The sequence below is a fragment of the Neomonachus schauinslandi genome, chromosome 10 (genome assembly GCF_002201575.2).
Source record: "Neomonachus schauinslandi chromosome 10, ASM220157v2, whole genome shotgun sequence".
NCBI lineage: Eukaryota > Metazoa > Chordata > Mammalia > Carnivora > Phocidae > Neomonachus > Neomonachus schauinslandi.
The window spans coordinates 1,688,609-1,702,104 of NC_058412.1; positions in this window are offsets into that span (position 1 = coordinate 1,688,609).

The following is a 13,496-nucleotide window of genomic DNA, read 5'->3' on the forward strand; positions in this document are numbered from 1 at the left end:
TCGGCCCCCAGGTCGGCCCCCAGCTCGGCCCCCAGCTCAGCCCCCAGCTCGGCACCCAGGTCAGCCCCCAGGTGGGCACCCCGGTCAGCATAGCGAGGTAGAGGCAGGGGCTCGGGGGCTCCTGGCTAAAGGAGTTCATTATTTCAGGATTCTGCAACACACAGAACCAGACATCACTGTTGTTCTGAGGGGGATTTGGAGACGGGGCCTTTCTGCACAGAATTATGAAGCTGTGTAGATATGGACGCGGACGCACATCCCCACTCCCCTCCCCGACCCCTGCCTGCCCCCAGGGCCTCCTGTCTCCGGGCCTGCTAAAGGTCTGCTAACAGCACTCTGTGATGCCCGCAAGGGACCTGTGTTTTAAAGAGCCAAGCCTTTACTAGTCTCAAGACTTTATTTCTGTGAGGGTAAATTGCCATCATTATCCAGGGTGGAAGAATGTTCTAAAGGGGCCTCCGTCTCCCCTAAAATCACACCCCATGAACAGGCCCCGGTTGTCCCAGGAGTGAAGTTAACCCATTGTGAAGGCTTGGGACACCTTTCTTTTTTTTTTTTAAAGATTTTATTTATTTATTTGAGAGAGAGAGAATGAGAGACAGAGAGCATGAGAGGGGTGAGGGTCAGAGGGAGAAGCAGACTCCCTGCTGAGCAAGAAGCCCGATGCAGGACTCGATCCTGGGACTCCAGGATCATGACCTGAGCCGAAGGCAGTCGCTTAACCAACTGAGCCACCCAGGCGCCCTTGGGACACCTTTCTTAATGGCTTCTTTTTTTTTTTTTCATTTTAAACCTGTAACGACCTAACAGGCCTGCTGTGGGCATGGGGTGGGGAGAGGACATCAGGTCACTGAAGGGCTCCCCAGACCCAAGCCCCTCTGTGATGGCCGTCTCTCCTGGGAACACACCAGGCTCTCAGATCAATAGGGAACTACTTCCCGACCGTCCTCAGCTTTTGCTGACCCACCAGATTACCAACAATTATTTTTGGATACAGACCTGTGTATGGTCACTGCTCTGCCCTCTTCCTTCAGGGACTCCCCCCAGAAGCTCTGCCCCCCCCGGACCTGGCCTTCCCGTCCTGCACACTTGCCTTACCACGGAGATCCCGGGAGGCGCCCCAAGAGGACGGAGTTGGGGATCCGGCCAGTGGAGATGGAGACGGTCATCCCGGGCAGGAGGAACGAGGGTGGACGGCCCAGGAGGCGGCGGAGAAAGGAGCAGGACGAGGGACAGAGCTGGGAGGGCGGGCGGCCCTCAGCCTGGGCCCTGACAACCACGGCAGCAAATCCGGGCTTTGCACAGAGGTCCCACGCCCTGGTTCGGGCTTCCCTGCTGCCCACCGCGTGGTTTCTCCTTCCCAACACGGTCCCACTGCCCCTCTGTGGCCAGGCTGGCCACTGACAATTCTGGAGACCCGTGTGGCCACGTGAGAGCGAGGACGAGTCAGGGACAGTCCGGGCGCCCAGGCCAGGAAGCAGGCAGTGCTGCAGGGCAGTGGCCATGGCCGTGGCCGTGGTCGTGGGCTGGAGCACTAGCACACTTCAGTGAGGGGGACAGGCTGGGTCTGTAGAGGGTGGAAGACGGGCCGGGTGTGGGACGCTGGAGGAAGAGCCGGAGGATGGGGCCCGGGGAAGACGTTCGAGGCTTGATGAGGGCACAGGGTAAAGAGGCAGCACTGATCTGAGTGGGACACCCCTGAAACGTGTGTATCAGCCCTCCTGAGGCACAGCGATGCCACGTGACCAGCTGCCCACCACTCCTGCAGCTCCCGGGGGCTTGGCCGACAGACCGCTCAGGTGGCGGGTCCGTGGTCAGCTGGGTGGCTCCGGCAGTGTCTCCCATCCTCCTTGAACCAGGAGGCTAGCGTTGTGAGCTGAGCTGTGCCCCCTCCCCAGAGCCTATGTCCAAGTCCTAACCACCAGTACCTGTGAATGTCCCCTTATTGGGAAACAGGGTCTTTGCAGCCGCTTGCATCAGGTGAGGTCACCCGGTGGCCCTGATCCACCACCACGTGAAGACACGGACACGCAGGGAAGACGGCCACGTGAGGACACAGGCAGAGATGCCGTGACGCAGCCACCAGCCCGGGGTGGTCTGGGGCCACCAGAGCCTGAAGAGGAAGAGAAGGGCTGTCCCCAGAGCGAGGGAGCGTGGCCCTGCCCACACCTTGATCTTGGGCCGTGGCTTCCAGAACCTGAGAAAATCCCTCCCGCCCCACCCGTGCTGGTACTGGGTCCTGACAGCCCGGCCCGTTCGGGCCGCAGGAGAGGAAGCAGAAGCTCGGGACTCTGAAGGCACGTGGCTTGGATCCGGAAACTGCCGCTTCCGCCCACGTGCACTGGGCACAGTCGAGGCTGGGAGAGCACTCTGCTCCAAGTCACGGTGTGTAGGTGAAGACAGGACGAGCCACGTTCTCAGCCACATCTCGGTGGCTCCCTGTGGCCTGGTGGGTGGTGTGCGTGTGAGGCTCCACTCTCTCCCTCCTCTCTCCGTGCACACACATGGGCACACTTACACTCTAGTGACAGAGAGAATGGGGAATGACATGAATTGCAGAACCCTGCCTTCTGTGCGTGAGGGGCTTCCGGCCGCTGGGGTCCTCAGCTCCATCGCTGCCCCTGTTCCCTTGACCCCCCATGCAGTATGGGTCCCCCCACACAGAATGGCCCCAAAGGCCACGGGCTGGGCTTCCTCACCTTGTATCCCCGGCACCTCACACATACTGGGATGTCATAATAAATGTAAAGTGAAACCATAGTGTAGGCAAAGGCAAAAGAAACCTTTAGAAGATAAGAAGTTTTAGGAAACATTTAAAATAGGTGCAGGGGTGGGCGCCTGGGTGGCTCGGTCGCTAAGCGTCTGCCTTCGGCTCAGGTCATGATCCCAGGGTCCTGGGATCGAGCCCCACATCGGGCTCCCTGCTCAGTGGAGAGCCTGCTTCTTCCCCTCCCGCTCCCCCTGCTTGTGTTCCCTCTCTCGCTGTGTCTCTCTCTGTCAAATAAATAAATAAAATCTTTAAAAATAAATAAATAATAAAAAAATATTTTCATGATGATTTTTTTTTTTTACATTTAAGTTTTTATAGTTTCTGGGGCGCCTGGGTGGCTCAGGCGCTAAACGTCTGCCTTCGGCTCAGGTCATGATCCCGGGGTCCTGGGATCGAGCCCCGGGTTGGGCTCCCTGCTCCGAGGGGAGCCTTCTTCTCCCTCTCCCACTCCCCATGCTGTGTTCCCTCTCTCGCTGTGTCTCTCTCTGTCAAATGACTAAATAAAATCTTTAAAAATAAATAAATAAATAAATAATAAATAAAATATTTTCATGATGATTTTTTTTTTACATTTAAGTTTTTATAGTTTCTGGGGCGCCTGGGTGGCTCAGGCGCTAAGCGTCTGCCTTCGGCTCAGGTCATGATCCCGGGATCCTGGGATCAAGCCCGGCATCGGGCTCCCTGCTCCGCGGGAAGCCTGCTTCTCCCTCTCCCACTCCCCCTGCTTGCGTTCGCTCTCTCGCTGTGTCTCTCTGTCAAATAAATAAATAAAATCTTAAAAAAAAATAGGTGCAGGGATGGGCATCTGCAAAAGGGAAGGTTTGCAGAAAGAGAAGGTAAATGAGCCCCAAGGGGGTCGAGGAGGATCTGGGGCAGCCGAGCACCTGCCGCCCCTGTGCCCCTCTGAGGACCCTGGGGCGTGGAGGCCTGCGTGCACCAACAGGTGGGGGAGGCCTGGGAAGTGCCCCGGTTGACGGCTCCCTCCCTGGAGCCCGTAGCCACACACACAGGTGCAGGCTGCAGCAAGCTATCCCTCGGCCCTGCGTCACTGGCCTGGCACACGCCACGTCCACACCCTTCGGAGTTCAGATGAATTAGGTGAAACAGCCGCCGACAGCTTAGAGGCCATGCATGTCTCAGAGGTTGCTCAGTGGGGGCTCGTTTCCTCCTTGTGGACCCCTTTCCTCCCCTACCCGCTTGCTTGCCCCCCGTAACCCCGCGGTGGTCTCAGCAGCACACTCCCAGGTCCTCGTGCTGATCCACAGACTGAGTGACACTCTTCCCCTCCTAGGACGCCAGCCCCAGGCTCGGGCCATCGGACCCAATGAACCGCAGGGCTGGTGACTCCACTCAGCACTCCAGCCACAGGATGGACTCTGCGAGGTTATTTTGCCAGACGTTCCAAAGAGGTTGATGACCATTTTAACTGGGAGCAACGGCAATTAGGACAGGCCACAAGGGTGACGACCGAGAATACGGAGGTGGCGGGCACAGGCTCTGGGGCTCAGACACTCGATCCCCAGCTTGCCTCTAACAGGCCACCGTGTCCCTGGGGCGCGGCCAGCACGCGGCTCGCAAGGCCACAGGGCCTCGGGAGTCCGTACGCTTCCCTCTGCACGCAGATCCTGTGATGAGGATTCTCAGCACTTCCCACTTGTGCATGAAAAAGCCAATTTCAATTATTTTAGGCTTATAATTCATGCTATTGCTAATATTGCTGTAATTACCTATTGGCACATTCAATTTCCACCACGCAAACAGCAATAAAGCTCCAGATGCCTTCATCTTTAATAAGTGGAAAGCAATTCCTGTGTTATTGTCCCTGTTTTCGAGGCAATGGGCAGAAATTCTGGGAGGCCTGACCCATTTGGCCCACTCTACACCATTGAGTGTGAGCGGGAGACGGTGACTCGGTGCCAGAAGGAAGAGGCAGAGGAGGAGGGTTTCAGCCCTGCTCCTGTCTGGCCCCAAACCCCCTGGCCTGCAACTTCCTCACCTACAAGGCAGGCGAACCCCTCGTGGACGGGCAGTGGACAGAGCAGGCCGGAGCCTTGCAGACTGTCCAGCTGTGGGGAGACGCCAGCGAGCTCGCAGCATTCAGGCAAGCACACGGTCCACGCATGCCCCAGCTCCGTGACCATGGCCAGCACAGTCCAGCGGCTTCATCTCTCTCTCGTGCCCCAGGTTCCCAGACTCTAGCCTGACCCAAAGGAAAGCCAGCTTTCCCCCTAAAACCAAAGGTATCTTCAGGAAAATCTTCATCTTGCCTTCTGGCGTCTGCCCCTGTGGTTCCATCTGCCCCCATCAAACTCCCGCTCATCCTAAAAAGCTCAGGTCAATCTCCACACTTCTGGCAGCCCCGGGTTCAGCAAGGGTCTTCTTTGTTCTAGGCCCCCCATGCCCATCTCTCCGGGCAGGCAAGTTTTGTTGGAAGCCCCTCCCACCCCCAGGACCGTGCCCCCCATTACCCGTGGGGAAGGGTCCTCCTACTCATGCTTCCCCGACTCCCTGCCATGACCACCAATGTTGGCAAGTACCCAGAAACCAATTTTACCCAGTGCCCTTTTAGAAACTTCTGGAAGATCTGTGTTTTTTACAACCTTCTGAAAAACAGTGTCTTTGTACTCATCAAGAGATTTTAAAACATTCATAATTTTGGATCAAAGGTGAGAACAATGAGATGCAAACTGAGGTTTGAGCACAAAGCTGTCTGGTGTAAGCACTTTACTGGGGCACGTGGACCCTCCATCGCAAACAGAAAGCCACTTTATCTTTACTGTTTCTTCCAGACCTGCTCTCCTGACCACCCCCTGCCCGCACCCTCGGGTCCTGAGGAGCCCTGTAGTCAACCGCAGAGGACAGAAAACCCGGTCAATGTAATCTCCAAACTCCAGCTTGCACCCTGTTGGAACTCCGCTCTCCTGGGAGCGTGAATTCCTCCGGCGGAAGATTCTCAAGAAGGAAGGAGTCGAGGAGGAGGCAGTCGGGTTCCTGGGGGCAGGGAGGACCAACCATGGCTTGGGCCACCACATGTAAATACTGATTATTTCCCTGGAGGCAAAGACGGATGTCCAAAACCAGGGGATTCTCACACTCAATTACTGTTTGCATATAATTTGATGTAGGATTATACCACCATTAAAAATGTCACTTTTTTTTAAGTGTTTAATTTCTTGGGGGAAATGCTTAGGATGGAATGTGATCCATAAAAGTAGCATACAAAATTGTACATACCATTTGATGTAAAAAAAAATGAAAAGACTTCATTTCTCCCCAGATCCATTTCCTTTCTGTCTCTCCTTGCTCAGAGCACTGCCTGTGTGGTATGCCCGATGATAAAATGCCACCGCCTTGCCCGGGCCCAGAGGATTCAGGGTCCTGCTGGGCTGGGCTCCACGCGAGGCTCGCCCCCTGGCCACGCCGTGGCTGCTCCACTTCCAGCAACAGAGGCTGACCTCCGTCAGCATCTGAGCGGCCCCCCAGAACCCCCGTCCTGGTCCACACACAGGGTCACGGGTTCTGCGGGAGGCCAGGGGTGCCGGTCACCCCAAGTCAACCTAAGGGGCGGCCACGCTTGGCGGTGTGCCTTCAGCCAACGTCGCCTTCTTTAGAAAGTCCTCTGGCGCTGGAGCCCATGGGGTGGCTCTGTCCACACGTGTTCAGAAAGTCCGCCAACGAGTCAACCGGCCGAGAGGCAGCCACGGAGACCAGCCTCCCCCGGAAGCCTGGGAAGCCACGTCCCCCGATGAGAGTCTCGCCATGCACCCTGACGGGGGGTGCTCCGAGGACGCGGGGGGAAGGGCCTCAGGCCCCGCTATCAGGAAGATGTCCTCAGACGGGTGGGGCGGAGGCGTTTTCCAGACAGACGCAAATGCAGATGGGTGTTTCCTGCCCCCAGTGGACACCGGAGGGGGTCGTGATGCTGGCGAGAGCCAAGCTGGGCAGCAACTTCTCTGCAGGAGGCAAGGGGGTCCCATCCTCCCAGCAAGTCTCCCTCGGCACAGAAATACCCATGGGGAGTGGGATACCGTGGGGTCAGTCTGCTGCGAGGGGCCCCAAATCCAGTCTCACGCCAGCCCCCGGGCTTCTGCATAAGGACGTGGGGGCCCGGGGAGGCTGGTGTGCCCCTGGCTACATGAGCGACTGATGCATGGCCCGCACCGGCTCCCCAGGAGTGAGGGCTGCACAGTGCGTCGGGGGGACCTGGCGGGCTCCCGTGGGCGCTCCGCGGGGACAAGGGGCGGGGCAGGAGAGGACAGCATGTTCTTAAGGCGCTGGTGACAGGATTGATCTTATGCAGCTCTCGTGGGTGTGTGCCTCTCGCCAGGTGGGACCTGGAGAGCTTCTTGAGGAACCAGCCGCAGACCTGGCATCTGTCCTCTGGTGCCAGGCCCCCTGCCCTCCCCATGAGGTGAGCAGAGACGCGGAGTAGCCATTATGGCTGGCGGGGATGCCCCCACCCCGGTCCTCTCCAGCTGCAGCCCCTCGGCACCTGTGCCCCATCCCAAAGCGAGTGGTCTGCTCCCTCCGCATCTTGGCACTGGCCCTGGGAGGCCCTACTTTTGCGAACATGAATGCAGCATTCCCGAGTGCTAGGAAAGAAAGGCGCCCAGCCCTACAGAACGATCCTGCGGGTGCAGCGAGGGTCGGCCCTCACTGCTGTTCCAGAGCCAGGCTGCACGTGCCGCACGGGTCCCCCCACCCACGAGGATCAGCCGCCAACCACTAGGAAGCTCTCTGCAAGGACAAATCACATCGACTATCCCCTAGAATTGTCGAATGTTTATTAAGGCCCTGCGAAGAGACATGGGTGCTGTGGAGCCTCGGGAAGGGCAGGCTGCCCGCTTCTGATCCACCAGAACCAGCGTGAAGAGGGTTGTCGTGCCGGGACATCTCCAGTGCTGTGCCCGTGGAGGTTTGGTCTGTCTGGGGGTTGATTAGGTGGTTTGGAGGGAAGGGAGTTGCGCTGAACTCCCCGAGATGAAAGGGCTGTGCCCCGAGAAGGAAGCCACTGGCCGGTGACGTTCCTGCTGGGTTGCCCTGCGCTCCTGGGCCCGTAGAGCTGAGTGTGCTCACCCTCAGGGCCGGTGACGCCGAGGTCCCGCTGCCAGGACGCCATCGCCACCCGTGTCTGGGGACGTCTGCAGCCCCCACAGGCGGCCCAGCTTAAGGGGCACAGATGAACCTCCGTGAGGCAGCGCTTCCCTGAGTCCACCCTCCCTGACCCCGCCTACCAGCCCCCGGGCTCCACACCCTCTGCCTCCTTCCTGCATCTTGCCGATGAGGAAGCTGGGCACAGAGAGGTTACGTGGCTTGCCTGAGCTCCCACAGGAAGGGGCAGCGTTGGCCAGGCCGCGTCTTCTCCGCCAGCGCCCACGGCGACTTCGTCCGTGTTCCCTGGGCTTTGCACGCCTCCTAACTACCACGGCAGCCGCAGAAGGTCCATGCTAGCTGGCCGCAATGAGAAGGAAGGGATGTGAGCATCACCTGGTGTCTGTTGAGAGGATGAAGTCCCTGTCCAACGAAAACCGGGACACAAGCCCAACGCCCAGGAATGGAAGTCCACACTGTGCACATGCACACCATGGAAGCCCACTGCCCAGCAACAAGGGGCACCACGATATGCTCAACAAGCCACGTCAGAGTCAGATGGAAAGAACACAGACCATATGACCCACTGACAGAACATTCTGGAAAAGGCACAACCACAGGGAGAGAAAAGGGATCTGCAGCTGCCGAGGGGGTGGCGGGGGATGGAACAAGAAGGACCGGGTGAAATTGTGGGGATGGGAGTGTTCTCCATCTTGGTGGTGGTGGTTGCACACCCGTGTGTTTCTCAGACTTCCCACAGCTGACACTCTACAGCCTGGAGCTCATCTCTCAACAAGCCTGGCTTTAAAAGGACCACACGCAGCCCTGGACGCCGTGGGCATCTGGGTTTGGGTCCAGGACACAGTGTCGGAACAGCAGCCCAGGGAGTGGCTCTCCCCAAGGTCAAGACCGCGGGAAAAGCCAGGCCACAAGCAGCAGAGCCACCGGAAGCTGGCCTGGCCTCGGGCTTCAGCCCCCGGCCCCGCCACGGGCCACCAGGGTTCGTGCCAGGCCGTGGGTCGCCCGCTCACACACTTCCCAGTCTCCTGGGTTGCAAAACTGCAAACGGTAAGACCTTTTCCAGCTCACAAACTCAAATGCTAACGGGTCGGGGCACGTCTACGGGTCAATAACAGATACGTCCGCACCTCAGCTGGCCTTCCTGAGGAGGAGGAAGATCGATGGGACATGCGTGCTGCCCACACCGTCCCCTATTAGCATTCTCATCAGCCCCTCCGTATGGATCAGTAAGGATCTGGTGGCACGTGGAAGTAGTGGACGGAGAAAGGCACCCCTGAGGGGAGCGGCTCGCGTCTGGGGAGGAAGGTCTGCCGTGTCACGCTGCGCTCTGCTCGGCGCGGGCAGAGTTCCTGCGTCTGGCCACCGAGGGCCTCGGGAGCGTTAGCCGCGTCTGCGAGCCTGTGTGCTGAAGGAGGCGTCCTACTCCTAGTACACCTCGAGCTGCAGGGGGACGGGCACGGCCCCCCTCCTGACGCAAGTCCCTGCTGACTCCCCGCCTCCGAGAGTTGAAAACGGACGGACGCAAGGGACCCGCCTCGCACACAGACTTAGGAATCTATTTCAGACTTACTCCACTTGGTGTAGAGCTTCCAGGAGGGACCCCAGGTGCCCCTGACTGCCAGAGGGGGCAGAGGAAGCTCGGCACAGCCACCCCTAGTGCCGCCCCTTTACCCGTCAGAGGGGGACCGTCGACTGAGCGGGTCCTCTCTGTACATCGTTATCTGAACGTGAATCTTTACAGTGACACTTCCACACGGACGTCACCCAGGAGGCAACAGTTTGCGGGAGGCTACGGGACTGGACCTCAAGTTTGCCCTTGGACGCATGGGACACGGTTTGCTCGGGAACAATGGTGGCATTTGCCCCAAGCCTGCGGTGCTGTCCCCATGGCTGATGCGTTCTGGCTCTGCCCCTCCCGACGGCCCAGTCAGCTCTGACTTGCGGCAGAGACCGTGGCCGTCCGCCAGCAGCGTGTGCTCCGGCCCTGGAGAGGAGCGGCCTGTCAGGGATGGATGACACGTTCACACCCCCAGCCAGGCCCCCAGGCCCAGGATGGCTGTCTGGCTAATTCTTGCCAAGGGAAGGTGAGCAGAGATGATGTGTGAAGATCCAAGCTGGGCCTTGGGGTGTGGGGGGGGTCTTCTGATGCCACTTTCTCCTTCCGCATCCACACACGGATGCCCGGGAGGCCCTGGGCGGGGGGGCACGACCACTGGACACAGGCCTTTGTCCTCAAATCACTTATGATGGAAGACCGTTCCCCCAGCAAAGACACAAGCAGTGGATGTCAGGTCAGCTGACAATAAATGTATGGGGCTGAAGGCTTCTGCAGCAGCTGTCTGGGACTCGTTAAGCTTCGGGAAAACTGAGGTTGGAAGAGGGTAGGCAATGCGCCAGAGTCCCTCGCTGGCCAGGCACCCACGGCTCTGCCGAGACCTTCCTCCAGGCCCAGGCTCCCTCGGGCTGCACCCTGCCGCCCCCTTCTCCGCCCCACGACAGAGACTCCAAGTAGGGCAGTGCATTAACCGGCCGCTCCAGAGACCAGAACCAATAGGACACACGCATGAGGAGATTTGCTTAGCGAACCAGCTATCTCGGGCCTTCTGATCTGCTGGCCCCACATTGCCCCGCGGACCGAGCCATCTTTGGTTTTAAGCAAACTGGCTTCTTTGTTGACTTTTCAACGTATAGAAGGGAAAGACAGGAGGGGACGGGGGCGACCACTCTCCTGAGGACCTGCCATGCACCAAGGACGGTACTAACGTCACATCAGAATGCCTCGCTTCCGCGTGCCCACCAACTGGAAGGGAGAGACAGAGCGCAGACCTTCTGATCCATGGGGACCCAGAGCCCCAAGGCCTCTCGCCGCCGCCTGGGGCTGCCAGAGTCCGTCATGCGCACGTGGGCCCGCTGGTTCTGGCTGGGGGCCTCCCTGGGTGACACATGGGCCCACGGCCTCAGCACTGCATGGACCACGCTGCGGCCGGCCCCCAGTACATGGGAGAAGGGGTCAGACGGGCTCTCGCTCTCTCGGTTCCTGCAGTAGAACCCCTTCCCCCAGCCCTCGCGGCACCAACCCAAACACTCCACGGATGCTCACACCGTCACCAGCCTCCTCCAAACAGAGTGAGCCTTTGCTGATGGTACACTATGCAGTGCGACCCTCCATTTCTGAGGAACAACACTGGACGGGGAAAGGGAGGGCCGGCTTCTGGAGCTGGGGCCTTAGGGAAGTGCAGGGGAGGGCTAGTCTCTGGCTTGGGGTGACTCGGAGTGGCCCTCGGCCTCCAGTTCATCCAGGGAGCAGGGCCTAGCCCCTGCCCGTCCACTTCTCAGGGCCCATGGGACATGGGGAGAGGGGACCCAAAGCCCCTCTTCCTCGTGTCCACACGCGGCAACGGCCTGCACAGCCTGAGCCCCCTGGGTTGCACCTCCAGCTGGCCCAAGCGGCGCCGCCTACCCTGCCCTCTTCCTCCCCCGCGGCCCTCCCCTGCCCGCTCTGCCCGCACCCCCTCTTCTCACCCCTCTGAGACCAGTCCCGTGCCCCCAGATCCCACCCTGCCCCCAGGCCAACACGCACTGCCCCACCACTGTCCCTTCCAAAGACCCTGGTCTTCCGGCCGTGCCCGCCATGTTTTCCTGCTCAGACCCCATTGCACACAACGTTCTAGCAGCTGGAGAGCACATGCCCAGGACGTTTCCCGGGAACACTTTCACAAGAGCAGCGCTCAGAGGCCGACCAGCCCGCGCTGCACCTGGTACAGCCTGTCCTTCCTCTCAGCCCTCCAGGGGACCCCGCATCACCCCGGCCGCGTGAGGGCTCCTGCCCACATTGAGCTGCAGTGCCTCAGCTGCCTGGAACGTGGGGTCTTCAGTCTCTGCCTGAATCATCTGTTTGATGCAATTCCCCAGCTGAGTCATCTGTCATCACCCGCCCCTCACTGGGGCCTCTGCCTTCCGAGGCCAGCATCCTCAGGCCCCTCTGGGAGGAGGAGGAGGTCACATCTCTCAGCTCATCTCCGCCCCTCCCGAGTGGCCCGTGTCCCAGTGGCAAGTCTGTGTCCTCCCCGGCCTGCAGCAGGTTGGGGCATCCAGGGCTCAGGCGGGGCGGGTCAGCCGGGCAAGCCCCCCGCTAGGCCGCAGGGTCCTGGCCTGACGGTGAACCTGCGTTGTGGCGGTAATCCTCCAGTTCTAAGAAGATAAGCCCCCTCAGGGCTTTCTCCTCCCCGCCTCCCCGCACCCCGGCCTCCCCTGGTGATGTGACTTGGTGAACAGCACTCATTTGCCGTCAAGTTTCAAAGCAGATGGTTTCAACCCCTGGCCTATGTCCTTAAGCAACTAACGTCTGAGCGTCCACTACCAGTGTAGCCTCTGTCAGGCCCCTAGTAGGCTCGCTGCTGTTCACTCAGCAGACGGCATAGTGCCTGGCACGTAGTAGGTGCTCAACAAATGTTTTTCAGGTGAAGGAAGAGATCTAGGTTCCAGCCCCGGCTATGAGAGGAGCCATCCCGCCATGAGACCCCCGAGTCCCCCAGCAGTAAGGGGAGATCACACGCTGCAGAGGAGAGGGAAGGAAGGAACCGAAGGAGCGTAAGGAAGGGCTGAGCGCACAGTAGGCATGCCATAAGGGCTAATTATGCACCCCATAATTATGGACCCCCTGGGCCAGCCATGTGGAATGTAACCGAGAATAAGAAATAAATCTGTCCTACAGTGGAAAGGAAACACTTTCCAGACGCTCGGATAAAGCGGACTTGACTGAGGACAAGGTGATGGGTGTAGGATCACTGCAGCTGGCCTGCACAGGGGGGAGAGAGGTGGGGTTCAGCGGAATACAGCAGGGGAAGGTGGGGACTCACAGACGAGGAGCAGGGTGGGGGCCGAGGGATGGACAATTGAGTGTTGGGGGGTGTTCTTGCTGGCGGCAGGCCAGGTTGTCAGACCTCAACTGGGGCAGGGATGAGGGATGTGGCCAGAAACCGGTGGGGGGATTCTGGTTAAACACACGTGGCAGGATTGGTGCCAAACCCGGACTCTGTAGGACACGCCCAAGGATGGGGCCTCGTCGGGCTCAGCAGAGCCTGTCTGGAGTTTGGTCAAGGAGAGGGTCTGGCAACAGTCAGGGAGAACTCAGGCACAACCAGGAAAGGGGCCAGGGGTGTGAGCACAAAGGAAAAGGGGCTGCAGGGAAATCTCTGCAGGAACTTTCTGGGTCTTAAAGTCGAGTATGGTGGCCAGGCGAGGAAGATGGGATCCTGGTGACAGGACACACAATCGACGGCAGGAAGGTGTGAGACTCCGTGCTGTGCACAAGCCAGGCGGGGATTTCACACCTCCCCTCCCCACCATTAACCGGCAACTACAGTTGGTGGAGGGGGGCAGCTGGCAAGTGTCAGACCCAGGAGCCGAAGCAAAGCTCTGCCAGAGATGCCGGCAGGGGCAGCCCAGGGCAACAGACCCCACCCGGCACAGGGCATCCTCAGCGGAGAGCCCACAAGTGAATGAGCTCGCAGGGGCAACCTCCAAAGTAGCTGTGGATTCAGCAAGGTGACCCTGTGTGACCCCCAGCAGAGGTCTAATGGGCATTCGGCCAGCAAAGGGCTCCAGGATCTTC